At 39.3% G+C, this 15,033-nt stretch overlaps 1 pseudogene; it reads right to left on the minus strand.

Moving 5' to 3' along the window:
- Positions 1-862: 862 nt before the first annotated feature.
- On the minus strand, positions 863-2,712 carry LOC102468172 (60 kDa heat shock protein, mitochondrial-like; annotated as a pseudogene).
- Between the last annotated feature and the right edge of the window lie 12,321 nt (positions 2,713-15,033).

The raw sequence follows: 15,033 nt of genomic DNA on the forward strand, positions 1-15,033 counted from the left end.
GGTTTTCAAGCTTCTGCAGCTGGATTCAGACTGCAGTTGGCCGTGTGGGATTTGGCTCCCTTCATCATCAGATCATGAGGCTGGCTCCACAATTCAATTCTTTTTCTTTAACTTCAAACAAATTTCTATTACGCAAAGGTTGTCACATAATCGGATATTTCTCTACTTTGTACACAATTATTCTTACTCTCCGCAGAAAGGCTGCTTCTTACCTTCTCACCTGGCGATGGCAAGCACTAAAATCCTGATTTTAACAGAACAGTAGGAAAAATGCCTCAGTGATTTAAGTTGAAAGCAGTACACTGGTACATGGCTCTTGCGAATGTACAAATGGCTTTTTATTCAAAAATACAAAATAAATTATCTGTAGGCATGGACAATGACAGTAGTAAGCCATTATACATTGTCAATTGAAACTAGTAACTGATGGTTATAGTAATTTTCTTTTCTTTTCTTTTTTTGGAGAAGTTTATGCTATAGGGTTTGTGCGCTCACCAGAAAGACAGAGAGAGACAGAGAGACAGAAAGTGAGAAATCACCCCCCCCCCAGGGGGGGATGGCCATGCCGCAGTCCCCTTTCCTCCATTCTCCTCTTGGGATCTTGGGCATGCACGCACATGTGCCTGGTGTGAGCTTAAGCCACCAGGTCTGGGACTTGAACCATGGTTTACTACATGGGAGTCCAGCGACATATCCATTATGCTAACTGTTGGTCCCAAGTTATAGTGATTTTCTTAAACATCAGCCAGCCTTTTTATTCACTTTTGTTTTCAACTGACTTCTCTAAAGTTATGCAGTGAGGAGCACTGTCTTGAGCTTCCTATCACAGTTCGTCAGTAATGGTAAAGCACTATTCTAGAAGTCAGAACATGCCGCCTCCCATACCACCTCCCATTCCACCCATTCTGCCCACTCCAGGCTCCTTTTCTTCTTTAGGGATTTCTGTGACTACGACTTCTGCCGTAGTTAACAGAGAGGCCACTCCAGCAGCATCCAGTAAAGCAGTTCTTACAACCTTTGTTGGGTCCATGATTCCTTTTTCCACCATATTCACAAAATCTCCAAGCATGGCATCAAGAACTTTGCATAATTTTCTCAACTATCAAAGATCCTTTAACACCTGTATTCTTAGCAATGGTCATTGTGGGAATTTTGAGTGTTCTTTTAATGATTTCTATATCAATTTTTTGATCTTCATTAGCTGGAGTCAGTGAGTCTAAGGCTGGAATGCACAACCCTCTCCTAGAACAATACCTTCTTCAACAGCAGCTCTTGTAGCATTGGGGGCGTCTGTAACTCTTTCTTTTCACTCACTTCGACATCACTGGGCCCACCAACCTTCAGCACAGCTACTCCATCTGAAAGTTTTGCCAGATGTTCAGTTTTTCCTTTTCATATTCACTAGTTGTGACATCCAACTACTCAGTGATTTCTTCAATTGGAGTCTTGTTACCTTTTCCTTTCAAGAGCATGGCATCATCTTTGGTCACAATGACCTCTCCAACTTTTCCTAAGTCATGGGGCTGATCATCCTCAATATTTAGGGTCAACCCCTCTTCTCCAAACATTGTACCACCTGTAGCAATAGTCATATCTTTTATGGTTCTTTCTATTGTCACCAAAACCTGGAGCTTTTACTGCTATGACCTGAAGACCAACTTTTAGCTTATTCAAAACAAGTGTACTTAGAGCTTTCCATAAACATCTTCAGCAATTATGACCAAGGGCTTCTGGAGCATTGGCAATTTCAAGAGCAGGTTCAATGGACTAGACACTAGAAATTTTCTTTTCACTCAGTAGAACATAGGTATCCTGGAATTCACATTTCTGACCTTTTGATGTATTAATAAAGTATGGAGAAATATAGCCTTGATCAAACTTCATGCCTTCAATAATTTTTAATTCATCATTCAATATTTTTTCATTCTTTACTGTGATGACATCCTTTCTTCCAACTTTTTTCATGGCATTAGAAATAATGTTACCAATTTCTTTATCTCCATGTGCAGAAATTGTAGCAACCTGAGCAATTTCTTAGGGAGGGGGTCATCACAGGTTTAGACTGCTTTTTAAGTTCAGCAATTACAACATCAACAGCTAACATCATGCCTCTCCCGATTTCCACTGGATTAGCACCTTTACTAATTTTCTCAAACCTTCCTTGGCAATAGAGCATGCCAGTACAGTAGCAGTGGTGGTACTGTCCCTGGCCTCTTTGTTTGTATTATTGGCAACATCTTGAACAAGTTTAGCGACAATATTTTTATATTTATCTTTTAAGTCAATTGATTTTCTAATTATTATTTTTTTTAAACAGTCAATCACTATTTCTCATTTTGCTTGTAAAAATACTTTGCCCATCATGAAATACTTCTCAGACCAATCCAGTTGAGAATACTATACATGTCATCATCAACAGGTAATAAGCCATATCTGTTTCCCACTAACGTCCTGCTAAGTCAATTGATTTTGCAATAGTCACACCATCTTTTGTTACTTTGGGACTTCCCCAACTCTGTTCAATAATTACTGTTCTTCCCTATGACCCCATTGTAATGGCTACAGCAATGGCTAAAAGGTCTACAGCTTGAAGCATTAAGGCTTGGACATCAGCACCAAATTTAACATCTTTGGCATAAGCCCTAGTGAGATGAGGAGCCACTGCCCTGGACAAGGGCCTCATCTGCAAAGGACCGTGGGTAACCGAAGCATTTCTGCGGGGCGGTGGCAAGGCATGCGCGCAGCAAGGCAGCCTGTCGGTGGTGAGTGAGGGCCCCCACAAATAAAAAAAAAAATTGAAGTTACTGGAGTGAGTTGATAAAAACTTTGTGCTCCAATTACATTACTTGGTGGTTAAGGCACTAGATCCCACCTTTACTAAGTCAGCACTGGAGTTATTGGTGTCCATGTTAGTAATATCTTTACTTCCTCTCACAAACTAGGAGATGTGGCATCTCATCATCTCTCAGTTTTTTTTTTTTTTTTTTTTTTTACCCTCTCATCATCCCTCAGTTTTTTTTTTTTTTTTTTTTAAATTTTTAAAGATGTTTGCCAAGGGTATGTGGACTCACCAGAGAGGGACAAAGAGAGGAAAAAGAGAAATCATCCCACATGGGGGATGGCCATGCCTCAGTCCTTTTTCTTCCATTCTTCTCTCAGGATTTTGGACATGACACACACATTCCCAGTGTGTTTTTCAAACTGCTGGGCCTGGGACTTGACCACAGAGTAGGTCATGTGGGATCCAGTGCCTTAACCTCCATGTCACCTGTTGGCCTCATCCCTCAGTTTTTAATCCTGTTTCCATTATGACTTCTTCTTTTATCTATGAGTTCCTCAGGTGCACAGGAGGTTTTACTTCTATGTTATTCTGCTATTGTTTTCTCACTTAATTCAACTGTGGTCAGAAAATGGTTTGCAATTCACTGAAGTTAGCAAGTGCTTAATGTGAATGTGGACCGTCTAATGGTTGGGTGCAGCATTCTGTAAATGTTCTTTGGATCCAGATGGCTAGTTTTGTTGTTCAAATCTTCTACATTCTTTCTGGATTTTTGGTCTGCTTGACCTACCTTTTAATGAAAGAAGTGATTTACATCCCCCATTATGATAGTGCATCTGTCAAACGTTCCTAGTTTCCTGACAATTTCAGCTTCGTAAGATTCGAGACCATTTTTTTCAGGCACTTGCAAGCTTAGAGATGCTTTATCTTTCTGCTAAACTGAACCTTTTGTCAAAAGCTAATTTGTCTGATATTCAAATGGCCCCATCATTTTTTCCTGGTCAGCATTTGTCTGGTGTCCATTTTTTTTCTTCTTAGGTTTTAACTATCTATGTGCTCTTAAGCTTCTGCTGTGTTTCTTTGTAATGTACAAAACCATTGAGCTGAGCTTAAAAGACTCAGTTTGACATTTGTCTTATAATTGCAGTGAATCTAGTTTCATTGATTTTGATTAATTGTATATTTGAATATAATTTTATCATCTTACTAGGTAGGCATGTATTTTGCTTGTCTGCTTTCTATTCCCTTCTTCCTTGCCATCTTTTTTATTGATTTTATTTGGTCTTTTTCTGGTTCTGTTTTTTTTTTTTTTTTTTTTTTTTTTCCTCTACTTCTTGTCTGGAAGTTATGCTCTTTGCCTCTTTTTAATTTAATTTTATTATTTTTTTTATAGTGGCTGTGCTCGATATATTACCATGTGTACTTGCTTTTACAATAACATTACCTTCACCCTAGTACCTTAAGAATTTTAGAATGTTTTATTGTTTATTTTCTCCACCCAGCTTATATGTTTGATTTTTCGACTTTATAGTTTACCAGCTTTTCAGTTGACTCAGTCAGGATTAGAGGAGACACTAACTCCACTACACTGCAAAACCAAAGTTCAGACCCCTTCTTAAATCACTACTTTCAGGGTCTTTCTTTGGTCTTATTAAAAAAAAATTACATGAAATTCTACAAAACTTTACTTCTCCTAGTAGCCACCTACAGGAACTAAATAGATGCAGTTTTTTTTTTTTTTCTGTCCCTTCTCATAGTCAATATTACTAAAAGTTGAGGAAAACGATACTTTATAATAACTGTCATTTTAAGTTGGTCATAAATTTTCTTGTTTTAAATTTAAATTACTAAAAAAACTGCGCCATGATTACAAACAATTTGTTTCGATTTGTTTGGTTAACCTTACATGATACAGTGGAGAATTACTTTGTCAACTTCACTTCGTTAATAATTTTCTAGTAAGCAGACTTAAGACACAGGTCACCTCTGAATCTCATGTGCTTTTACTAAGCAAATAGAGTTTATGGTGAACTCCCCTTCTAATGTTCATTGGTGTGATGACAACTCTTACTCAAGGTCTTTTTTTTTTTTTTTTTTTTTTTTTTTTAAACATAAAAACAGGAATAGATGGGAGAGTAGGCCTTAGAGTTGATTTTCCTGGTCTCAGGGTTATGGTTACACTATAACCCCTTCTTCTTTATTTCTCTATCTTGTCTTGATTTTGGGCATACATGCACATGTGCACAGTGTAGTTTTCATGCTGCTGGGGCCAAGATTTGAACTGCAGTAAGCCGCATGAGGTCCAGTTCCCTTAACCACTAGACAATGGGGTTGGTACTATAATTTTTTTCTATTTATGTGAAGAATGCCATTGGTATTTTGATAGTTATTGCTTTGAATCTGTAGATTGCTTTCAGTAGTATGGACATTTTAATGATATGGATTCTTCTAATCCATGAACATGGAATGTATTTAAACATTTTTTTTGGATGAGCTTTCAATAAATGACACTGGGTCACTTGATATCCAAAACACATCAACCCGAATCTCACACCATGCACAAAATTTTCCAAAGTGAATTATAAGTTTTTTTAAAAGAATTATTTTATTCATTTTTATTTATTTAAATTTGGCCAGAGAGGGACAGAATGAGAGAGAGATGTAAAGTAAGAAAGCAACCTGCTAGGTCTGTGACTTAAACTGCAGTTGGTCACATGGGAGTCCAGTGCCCTTAATCACCACGCCACCTAATGCTCCTGTGAATTATAGTTTTAAATATAGAATGTAAAAATAAAGCTTCTAGAAGTTACCACTGGAAAATATTTTCATAACCTAGATCCAGGGAGTGATCGCTCAAACAGGAAATAATCCCCCCCCCCAAAAAAAGTATTGGTAAATTGGGCCACAGTAAAACTATAAATTTCTGTTTGACAAGGAAAACATGAGAGAGGGAAAAGGCAAGTCACAGAATGAAAGGAGATATTTGTAAAACATAACTGATATTGATGAAAATCCACAAGGCACAAAGAGATAAGACAATTGAAAGAGGCACTTCTCATATGAGGAAATTCAAAAGACCACTGTGTGTGGGAATGTGTGCCTCACCTCATAAACAATAGAAGTAAACTAGCTATCACTGCACACCTTCCTGAGTGTCTTTCAATGAAAAGACTAACAATACCAGGAGGTAATATAGCCCTACCATGTACCCCAGCAATTCATGCAAAAAGATATGCTCAGGAATGTTCATGGAAGACTCCCAAAATACTCAGACAAGAAGCCATTTTGAATCTGAGGTGTGTCCATTAAGCACCCAGACATCCAGATAATTGGTATTCCAGAAGGTGAAGAAACTAATAAGGGCATTGATAATCTATTCCATGAAGTCCTGGAAGAAAACTTTCCAAATCTAGAGAGGCATTCAAATATCTAGACCCAAGAAATATAAAAGACCCCTAATAGAATCAACCCAAGAAGATCTCCAAGGCACATCAATAGCCAGATTGGCAAAATCCACAGAGGCAAGATACTAAAATTGGCAAGAGAGAAACGTCAGGTTACTTATAAAGGTTATTCCAATAGGCTAACATCAGACCTTTGATCAGACACAATGCAAGCAAGGACAATATATTCAAATTATAAAGTGAAAAACAGTTTCAACCAAGAAGACTATACCTGGCAAGATTATCTTTCAGATGGAAAGAAAGGATAAAAACATTCTCGGATAAACAAGACCTGAAAGAATTTGCCAATAGCAGACCAACTCTTTAAGAAGTTCTGAAAGGAGTGCTCTACCAGGAAAACTAAAGACACATACAGAAATAAGAGAACAAAAAGCAACCAAGAAAATGACCAACTTCATGCTAGGGACAAGAAATATCAATAATAACATTGAATGTTAACTTCCAGGATTTAAACGGAAAGATCACACCACAGTAACACTGTAAATTCAACAAAAGAGAGATTGAACATAAGAGGTGAAATAGAATTTTATGACTTTTGAGTAAAACATTAACAATTTTTTTTAAACTATGCATTGTTTTCCCAATTTAAAGCATTGCTTTTTTTTTTTTGAGCTGTTGATAGGTTAAGCAATTTGTTGAAATATTTTTTCTTCTTGTTTGTTTCTTTAAATCGAAATATGAACTTTTCTTCCTTTCTTCTTTTTTTTTTTTTTTTTTGGGAGTTTTTTTCGATAGGGGATGTGCACTCACCAGAAAGATGAGAGAGACAGAGAGACAGAAAGCAAGAAATCACCCCCCAGCGGGGGTGGCCATGCCACAATCCCTTCTTCTCCATTCTCCTCTTGGGATCTTGGGCACGCATGCATATGCACCCAGCATGAGTTTAAGCCACCAAGTCAGGGACTCAAACTGTGGTCGACTACATGGGAGTCCAGTGACATAGCCATTATACCAACTGCTGGTCCTTATAGCAAAAATCTCTCCAAAAAAAAAAAAAAAAGAATGCATCTTCAAGTGTATTATGGAGAGAGAGAAAACCAACACAAAAGCATACATGTCATACAGCAATATTTAACATAAAGTTCAAAAATAGGTACAACTGATCTGTCGTATTAGAATCTAAGATAATAACTACACTAGAGGAGGAAAGAAGAGGATGTAACTCAGGAAGAGATTGAAGATATCTCTGGGAGCTAGAAATGACTTCTTAAGCTGGATATTGGTTAGGTGCATGTTTTTGCTTTGTATATTTTCATCAAGATCTATGCCTATTATTATTTTTTTTGTATGTGTATATGTTGTACTTCAAGATAAACATATATATTTAAAGTATCATAATAAGTAAATATTATAAAGTGCTATATGACAATAAATTAGAAAATTTAGTTGAAATGGATAAATACCTAGGAAAAAATAACTTAACAAAAAGATGAAAAAAAGAATAGAAAACCTCAGTAGTCTTACATGTATTCATGTAACTGAATCAGTAGTTTAAATTCTTCCCACAAGAAAACATCAGAGCCTCTGGGTATGCATACATGGTGTATGCATACACTGCAATTTTCTTGCCCATTTTGCAGGTGATAGACATTGGTGATAGACATTTAGCAGTAAATTCTGTAAGAATTTCAAAGGACAGATCATTCTAACATTTAAAAAAATCCCAGAGAATAAAAATATAAGAAATATTGTTTCTTTCTTAAAGGTCAGTGAAATCTTTTTTTTTTTTTTTGGAGAGATTTTTGCTATAGGGTGCATGCGCTCGCCAGACAGACAGAGAGAGACAGAGAGATAGAAAGCGAGAAATCACCCCACAGGGGGGATGGCCATGCCACAATCCCTTCTCCTCCATTCTCCTCTCGGGATCTTAGGCATGCACGCACACGCACCCAGCGTGAGTTTAAGCCACCGGGTCCGGGACTCGAACCGTGGCCGACTACGTGGGAGTCCAGCGACATAGCCATTACGCTAACCGCTGGTCCCAAGGCCAGTGAAATCTTGATCTCAATTAAACATGAGATAGACTATTGTGGCCCAATCTCTTCACAGACTTTGGATTAAAAATCCTAAACAAAAGATAGCACTATAAATCATCAGCATTGAAGAGATAATATAACATCACATGGAACCAAAGAAAATAATATAACTTAACATATTATATATTAGAAAATATATAAATAAAATTTATAATATTAATAAACTTAAGGGAACAAAATGATCAATTCAATGGATACCCTTCAAAAAAGAAAAGATACTTAATAAATTTGGAATCTATGAATTCAAAAAAACTTTAATAAAAATTAGAAATACAAAGGGGCTTACTCAACCTGGAAAATAGTAACTATCTATGGGAGTGATAATATCTGTCTGAATGGAGAATAACAAAAATATTCAGGAGTAAGAAAAAGTTGCATCGTCTTGCTGTCTCTTGACAACTTTGTATGGAACATCTTGGCTAGTTCAATAAAGCAAGAGAAAATAAACTGAAAGCATGAGAATTGTTACAGAAAAATAATAAAGCTCTATTATCTGTAGATGATAGCCTGCTTAAATAGAAAACTTAAAAAGATCTACGGACATATTTGAAACAGAGATGTGGCAAGGGGATTATAAGCTACAATAAAAACCAAACAAAACAGCATTTTGAAACCCATGACAGCAATTAATTAGAAAATAAAGCTTTATTAAAAAGGCAACATTGGGGCCAGCATGTGGCATGGTTAAGGCATAGGACTCCCACACGGCTGACTGTGGTTCGAATCCTAGACTTGGTAGCTTGAGAATCACACTGCGAGCATGTGTGTGCACGCCCAAAATCCTGAGAGGAAAATGGAGGAAAAGGGACTATGGCATGGCCATCCCCCTGAGGGTGAGTTCTCACTTTCCTTCTCTCTGTCTCTCTGTGGTGAATGCATGTGCCCTATGGTAAAAAACTTAAAAAAAAATTTAAAAAAGGAAAAAAAAGACAATATTTACAAAAATTTCTAAACTATTGGTATCCAGAAATAAACCAAGTGAAAGATTTGTGAGCAAAGACTGGTGTAAAAAGAAAAAAGAAGAAAGAGAAAAGAAAGATATCTTACTGAAAGGCTTAAATGAACCTAAATGAATGGAGAGATATACCAATGGATAATAAGAACCATTATTGTTAGTATGTCAATTTTTCTCCAAATTATCCATATATTCCAAATAATGGTTATTGGAATCTCTACAGTGTTTGTTTGTGTGTTTGTTTGTTTGTTTTTTGAGAGGTTTTTGCTAGAGGGCGCATGCGCTTGACAGACAAACAGAGAGAGACAGAGAGCTAGAAAGTGAGAAATCACTCCGCAGGGGGGATGGTCACGCCGCAATCCCTTCTCCTCCATTATCCTCTCAGGATCTTGGGCACGCCTGCACATGCACCTGGCTTGAGTTTTAAGCCACCAGGTCTGGGACGCGAACTGTGGTCGACTACATGGGAGTCCAGTGACATAGCCATTACGCTAACTGCTGGTCCCTACAGTGGTTTTTGAGAAACTAGACGAGTGTTTGTTTAGACTAAGAAGAAAGTTCTTTTTGATATAAAGTCTTATTGTAACGCCATAGTAAAAAAGAAAAAACAAAAAAAACCCAAACGAGGTATTGTGCAGAGAGAGAAAATCCATCCACTGCCAAGCTGCATGGTGTAGGCAGAAGGGTGCTGCCTTGAGATACTTGGCCATACAGGAGCCCCAGCTTTCATCTCGGGTGTTTCTGAACACGGTGAATGTGCCTGTGTGTGTCTGGATCCTGGCTGGTTAGAAAACTGGGAGGATTGCAACATGACGAGACCCTGGCAAAGGCACTTACCTGTTTCTGTGTGTACATCTTTCTCTCTCTCTAGCTCTCTTGAAAAGAAATGAATAATTTAAAACACTTCCTCAAAAAGAAAAAAAAATAAATGGAAAAGAAATTGAATATAAAGGCTGAAAACAGATTTTGCACATAAAATTCAAGTAGAAATTTTAGAGGTCACATGTGGCATTGCTAATCAGAAAGGAAGAACTTATCTATGCAATACACAGAGCTGGAATAATTGGCTATTCCCCTGGAGAAAAATAGGATGGGAGCCTTCACATCTTACATAGAAATCAATCGTGCTTTGGTTATTTATCTAAATGCAAAAAACTTTAAAATCTATAGGGGAAAAGAGCCAGAGAATATATTTAAAACTCTAAGCAGGGGGCATTTACTTCTACAAGAGAAATAGAGCAAACCAGCAAGATGAATTTAGCTACATTAATATTTAAACATATGGTCATTGAAATACTCCATTTAGAAAGTGAAAAGACCAGTCATGAATTAATAGATGATAAATGGAAACCACAGCGGACAGACGGTTAGTTTCCAGGTATATAAACAATTCACATGAGCCAATAAGAAAATTACAAAGCACCTAATATAAGGTGTCCTCTGAATGATCTTAGAAAATGTGTATACTGAAAAAACTAGGCATGGATTTCAAATTATTTTTCACCAAAATAAACTCATATGTTAATTCTATTTTCCACAAACTTTTTGAATTACCCTCATAAAGTAAATAGGCAGAAGTTATGAGCAATCGATTCAGAGAGAAGACATCCAAATGGCTAATAGGCAAGAGGAAAGTTGTTCAATGTTAGATGTATGACATCTAAAAGACATGCCAATCAAAATCATAATGATCTATGTTTTATCCACTTTACTTGCTAAAAATAAAAAGTCTGGCAATGTCATGTGTTGGCAAGGATGTTGAGAAACAGAAATTTAGGGTGGAGGAGTGTTATCAGCTGAATTGTGTCCTGCTCTCTTCCCCCTGTCAAGTTCATATGTTAAAGTCCTAACCCTTGAGCTCTGAATGCAACTGTGTTTGGAGATAAGGCCTTTAAAGAGGTGATTAAGGTAAAGTGAGGTTAGTAGGGTGGGCTCTGAGCCACTACGGCTGGTATCCTTGTAGGAAAATGGGATGAGGACACAGACACACAGAGGGATGGCTGAGGAGGGAGACCTTAGGAGAAAAAATCTTGCTAGAACCTTGATCTCAGACTTTCCACCTCTGGGCTATAGGAAATAAATGTCTGTTGTTGAAACTGCCCAATCAGTAGTATTTGTTACTGCACCTGAGTTGACTAATACAAGGAATATGCTATTTTGCACAACTTGGCAGTAAAAAATAATAATGATGCTCATGCCTAGACCTGATTATTTCTAACCTGGGTACTTTCCCAGGGAAACTTCACACACATACACAAGGAAACAGATGAGAGAAAATTTCCCGTGACTGCTTATAATGAGGGGAAAGGGAACCGATGAAGGAAGAAAGGAAAGAGGCACCTGATGACTTTGCTTATAATGAGGGGAAAGGGGACCGATGAAGGAAGAAAGGAAAGAGGCACCTGTTTAGGCCTGAAGTGAGTTAGGAAAGGGAATGGGTTACCTTAACTAAAATTCCTGGCCAAAGTTAGATCACGGGATGGATTCAGCTCCTGCTGACCAGAAATTGGCTCCCAGCTAAGTCACAGTTGAGGCTGCCCCACTTGGAGAGGATGCAGGAACTCCACAGAGCTGAGTAGCAATTGCCAAACACCAGGCTGAGTGTAACAATAAGGAATGGTTTCTCCTCTTCGACTTTAAGAAGGCAAGTGCATAGGAATAAAACCAAACCCATGGCGCTCATGCAAATATGAAATAAGCCTGAGTCCAAAACTTTAAGTTATTAAATGGTGAAACAATGAATGGGATGTCAATGTTGATTTAAAAGAGAATTCAGGGAACATATTTGCTGAGTTTTTCAGTCAAAGAAATGCTGAAATGAGTTTTCTAGGAGGTATGAGGAACCTTCAAATGGTTAATGGAAATTGTGCATTATGAAAAAATGATGCATGGGGACCAGCAGTTAGTGTAATGACTATGTCGCTGAACTCCCATGTAGTTGACTATGGTTTGAGTCCTGGACCTGGTGGCTTAAACTCACACTGGGTGCGTGTGCGTGCATGCCCAAGATCCTGAGAGGAGAATGGAGGAGAAGGGATTGCAGTGTGGCCAGCCCCTTGGGTGTGGGTGTGTGTGTGTGGGGGGGGTGTGCGTGTGATTTCTTGCTTTCTGTTTCTCTGTCTTTCTGGCGAGCACACGTGCCCTATAGCAAAAACCTTTCAAAAAAAAAAGAAAAAATGATGCCTGGATTTCACTTTTTTTTTTTTTTTTTTTTTTGCACCAAAATGAACTCATGTTTTAATTCCAGTTTTCCATGAACTTTTTGAAGTCTTCTTGGATAGATTGGTCGATGTCCTCCCGGTCAGTAAAGTGCACCCTTGGAGTTACCTTTCCTGGCAGTGAGACGATTTGCACTGCACTTAGACCAGAACCATCCACACTGCTGTTGGTTCTCTCCGACATGCTTCTGCCCTCACAGGCTTGTGAACTATCTGAAACAGTAGAAAACAGGAAGTCAGACAAAGGAACACAGCCTAGAAAACCAGAACTCAAGGAGAAGAGGGGTTGACAGATAGCGTCCAGCCCTGGGAGAGGACACCCTCAGTAGCCACACAGGAAGGCCTGTTTCCCTGCTCAGTGGAACTCAGTGCCTGGCCCTTCTGCTGTTGCACCGTGCGAAAGCTTTGCCCTGTTTTGCCACCTGATCATCCACCGCCTCCTTGGGCTGAAACTCAAGGTCCTGGAGACAGTTGCCTTTCCGTCTTTGTTTTACCTCTTACATTTCCTTGAATGGTCATGCTATGTGGGTACCCTTGGTCTTCTCATCCTTCTCCAGGACATTTCAAATTCTCAAAATGACTAAGCCAGCTGAGTTTACAGGGCTGCTGTCTCTCCCTGCAGGGCCCATGCTGCCAGGCCCTGCTGATGTTTTCCTCATTTCACAGATCGTGGGGTAACCTGCCATGTTCTAGAAGCTTCCCTAGAAGCTTGATATCCCCCCTGCCTTTCTTTTTGGAGAGATTTTCACCGTAGGGCGCGTGCGCTCGCCAGACAGACAGAGAGAGACATAGAGATAGAAAGCGAGAAATCATCCCCCAGGGGGGATGGTCACACCGCAATCCCTTCTCCTCCATTCTCCTTCCGGGATCCTCCCGGGATCCTGGGCACACACGCGCACGCACACGTGCCCGGCGTGAGTTTTTTAAGCCACCGGGTCCGGGACACGAACCGTGGTCGACTACGTGGGAGTCCAGCGACATAGCCATTACGCTAACTGCTGGTTCCCAAAAATTATCTATAAAAACCCTTAAATGCTCTTTCTTTCTTTCTTTTTTTTTGGAGATGTTTTCACTATAGGGCGTGTGCGCTCGCCAGACAGACAGAGACATAGAGACAGAAAGCGAGAAATCACCCCCCATGGGGAATGGTCACGCCGCAATCCCTTCTCCTCTATTCTCCTCTCGGGATCTTGGGCATGCAGGCACACATGCCCAGCGTGAGTTCTAAGCCACTGGGTCCAGGACGCGAACCGCGGTCGACTACGTGGGAGTCCAGTGACATAGCCATTACGCTAACTGCTGGTTCCCCCCTGCCTTTCTTCAGTATTCTATTCACATACATTCAACTCCACTGTAATGCCTTTTTATTTTTCCTCCTGGTCAGTGGATCCTATAAGTGGGTTTCCTAGAGACAGAGCCATAGCTGTCCCTTAGGTATCCCTGACTGTAAGCATTGGGCCTGTCACAGATGAAATGATCAATAAATGCTTGCTTAGTTTAGTTGCATTTGAATTATTGCTCTTGTAATGGGTATAGAAAAGCTTGACATTTCTATCCTGGCAAGCACAGTTTAGGCAGAGCTGGAATTTGTGCAGTGTATTAGGATGCTATGAATTCCTAAAGCAGGTGTCAAGGGCAGCCTCTCATGACAATGCTTAGCTGTCAAATTAAGACTCAGACACTTCCCAAAGGCATCAGCCTTAACCCTCTCCTAAAGTTAGAGGATCATCTGTTACTTATACTTGTGCTTCCAGAAGCATGTTTGTTCCAAATTTTACCAACCTCTTAATTATTAACAACTTCGCCTCAGAACTTAAAAACAAAGCAGTGTAATATATACATAACGTATAATCGGCTGTGTAAGTGCTTTTCCTCGACGGCACATGTCATATAGCTATTTCACTAGTTACTAATGGACTATGAACTAAAAACCTCCCCCAAATAATTTGCACATGAATTTTAATGGGTGCTGGAAACTGACTAACACTCTTCCCTCAAGCATTATTTCCAAGCTCATGAAGTATTAATGTGCTCATCAAAGATGCATATCTACTTTAAAAACCTCTTGGAGATGGAGGTTCCCGCTGAACAAGGTGACATCTGCCACCGCAGGGATCAAAGTCTATGCAGATGCACATGCCTGCATGGTACATGATGTACATATATGGGCCACCCCAGCCCTTTGGGAACTAATGTCGAATGACAAGCCGTAGTGGTCTCTTATGCACAACAGTGAACATCATAAATTATGGAGTGACTTGAGCTCCATGGGCACAATCTGTTTTGACAGAAGGGAGAGCACAATTCAATAGTAGTGCACCTTGAAAATCACAGAAGAGGCCATTTTACTCTCATGCGAGCGCTGAAGCTTCCCTTCAGTGAACACGGAGAAATCTGTGAAGGTGTTAACTCAGAGTAGCTAGTGCCATAGAAAAGGTGGCTCGCGAAAGAATACTGATCCACAGCTATGGGGAGCTGGAAAGGCAGACACTGACCACTAGTGCGGCGTGGAGCTGCAAAGCATGAGTGAAAGCTCGCTGACCTCATCTTTGTTACCTCTTAGCAGGTGCATGTGTAGAGT

Source organism: Tupaia chinensis, unplaced genomic scaffold, assembly GCF_000334495.1.
Source record: "Tupaia chinensis unplaced genomic scaffold, TupChi_1.0 Scaffold144150_1, whole genome shotgun sequence".
Taxonomy (NCBI): domain Eukaryota; kingdom Metazoa; phylum Chordata; class Mammalia; order Scandentia; family Tupaiidae; genus Tupaia; species Tupaia belangeri.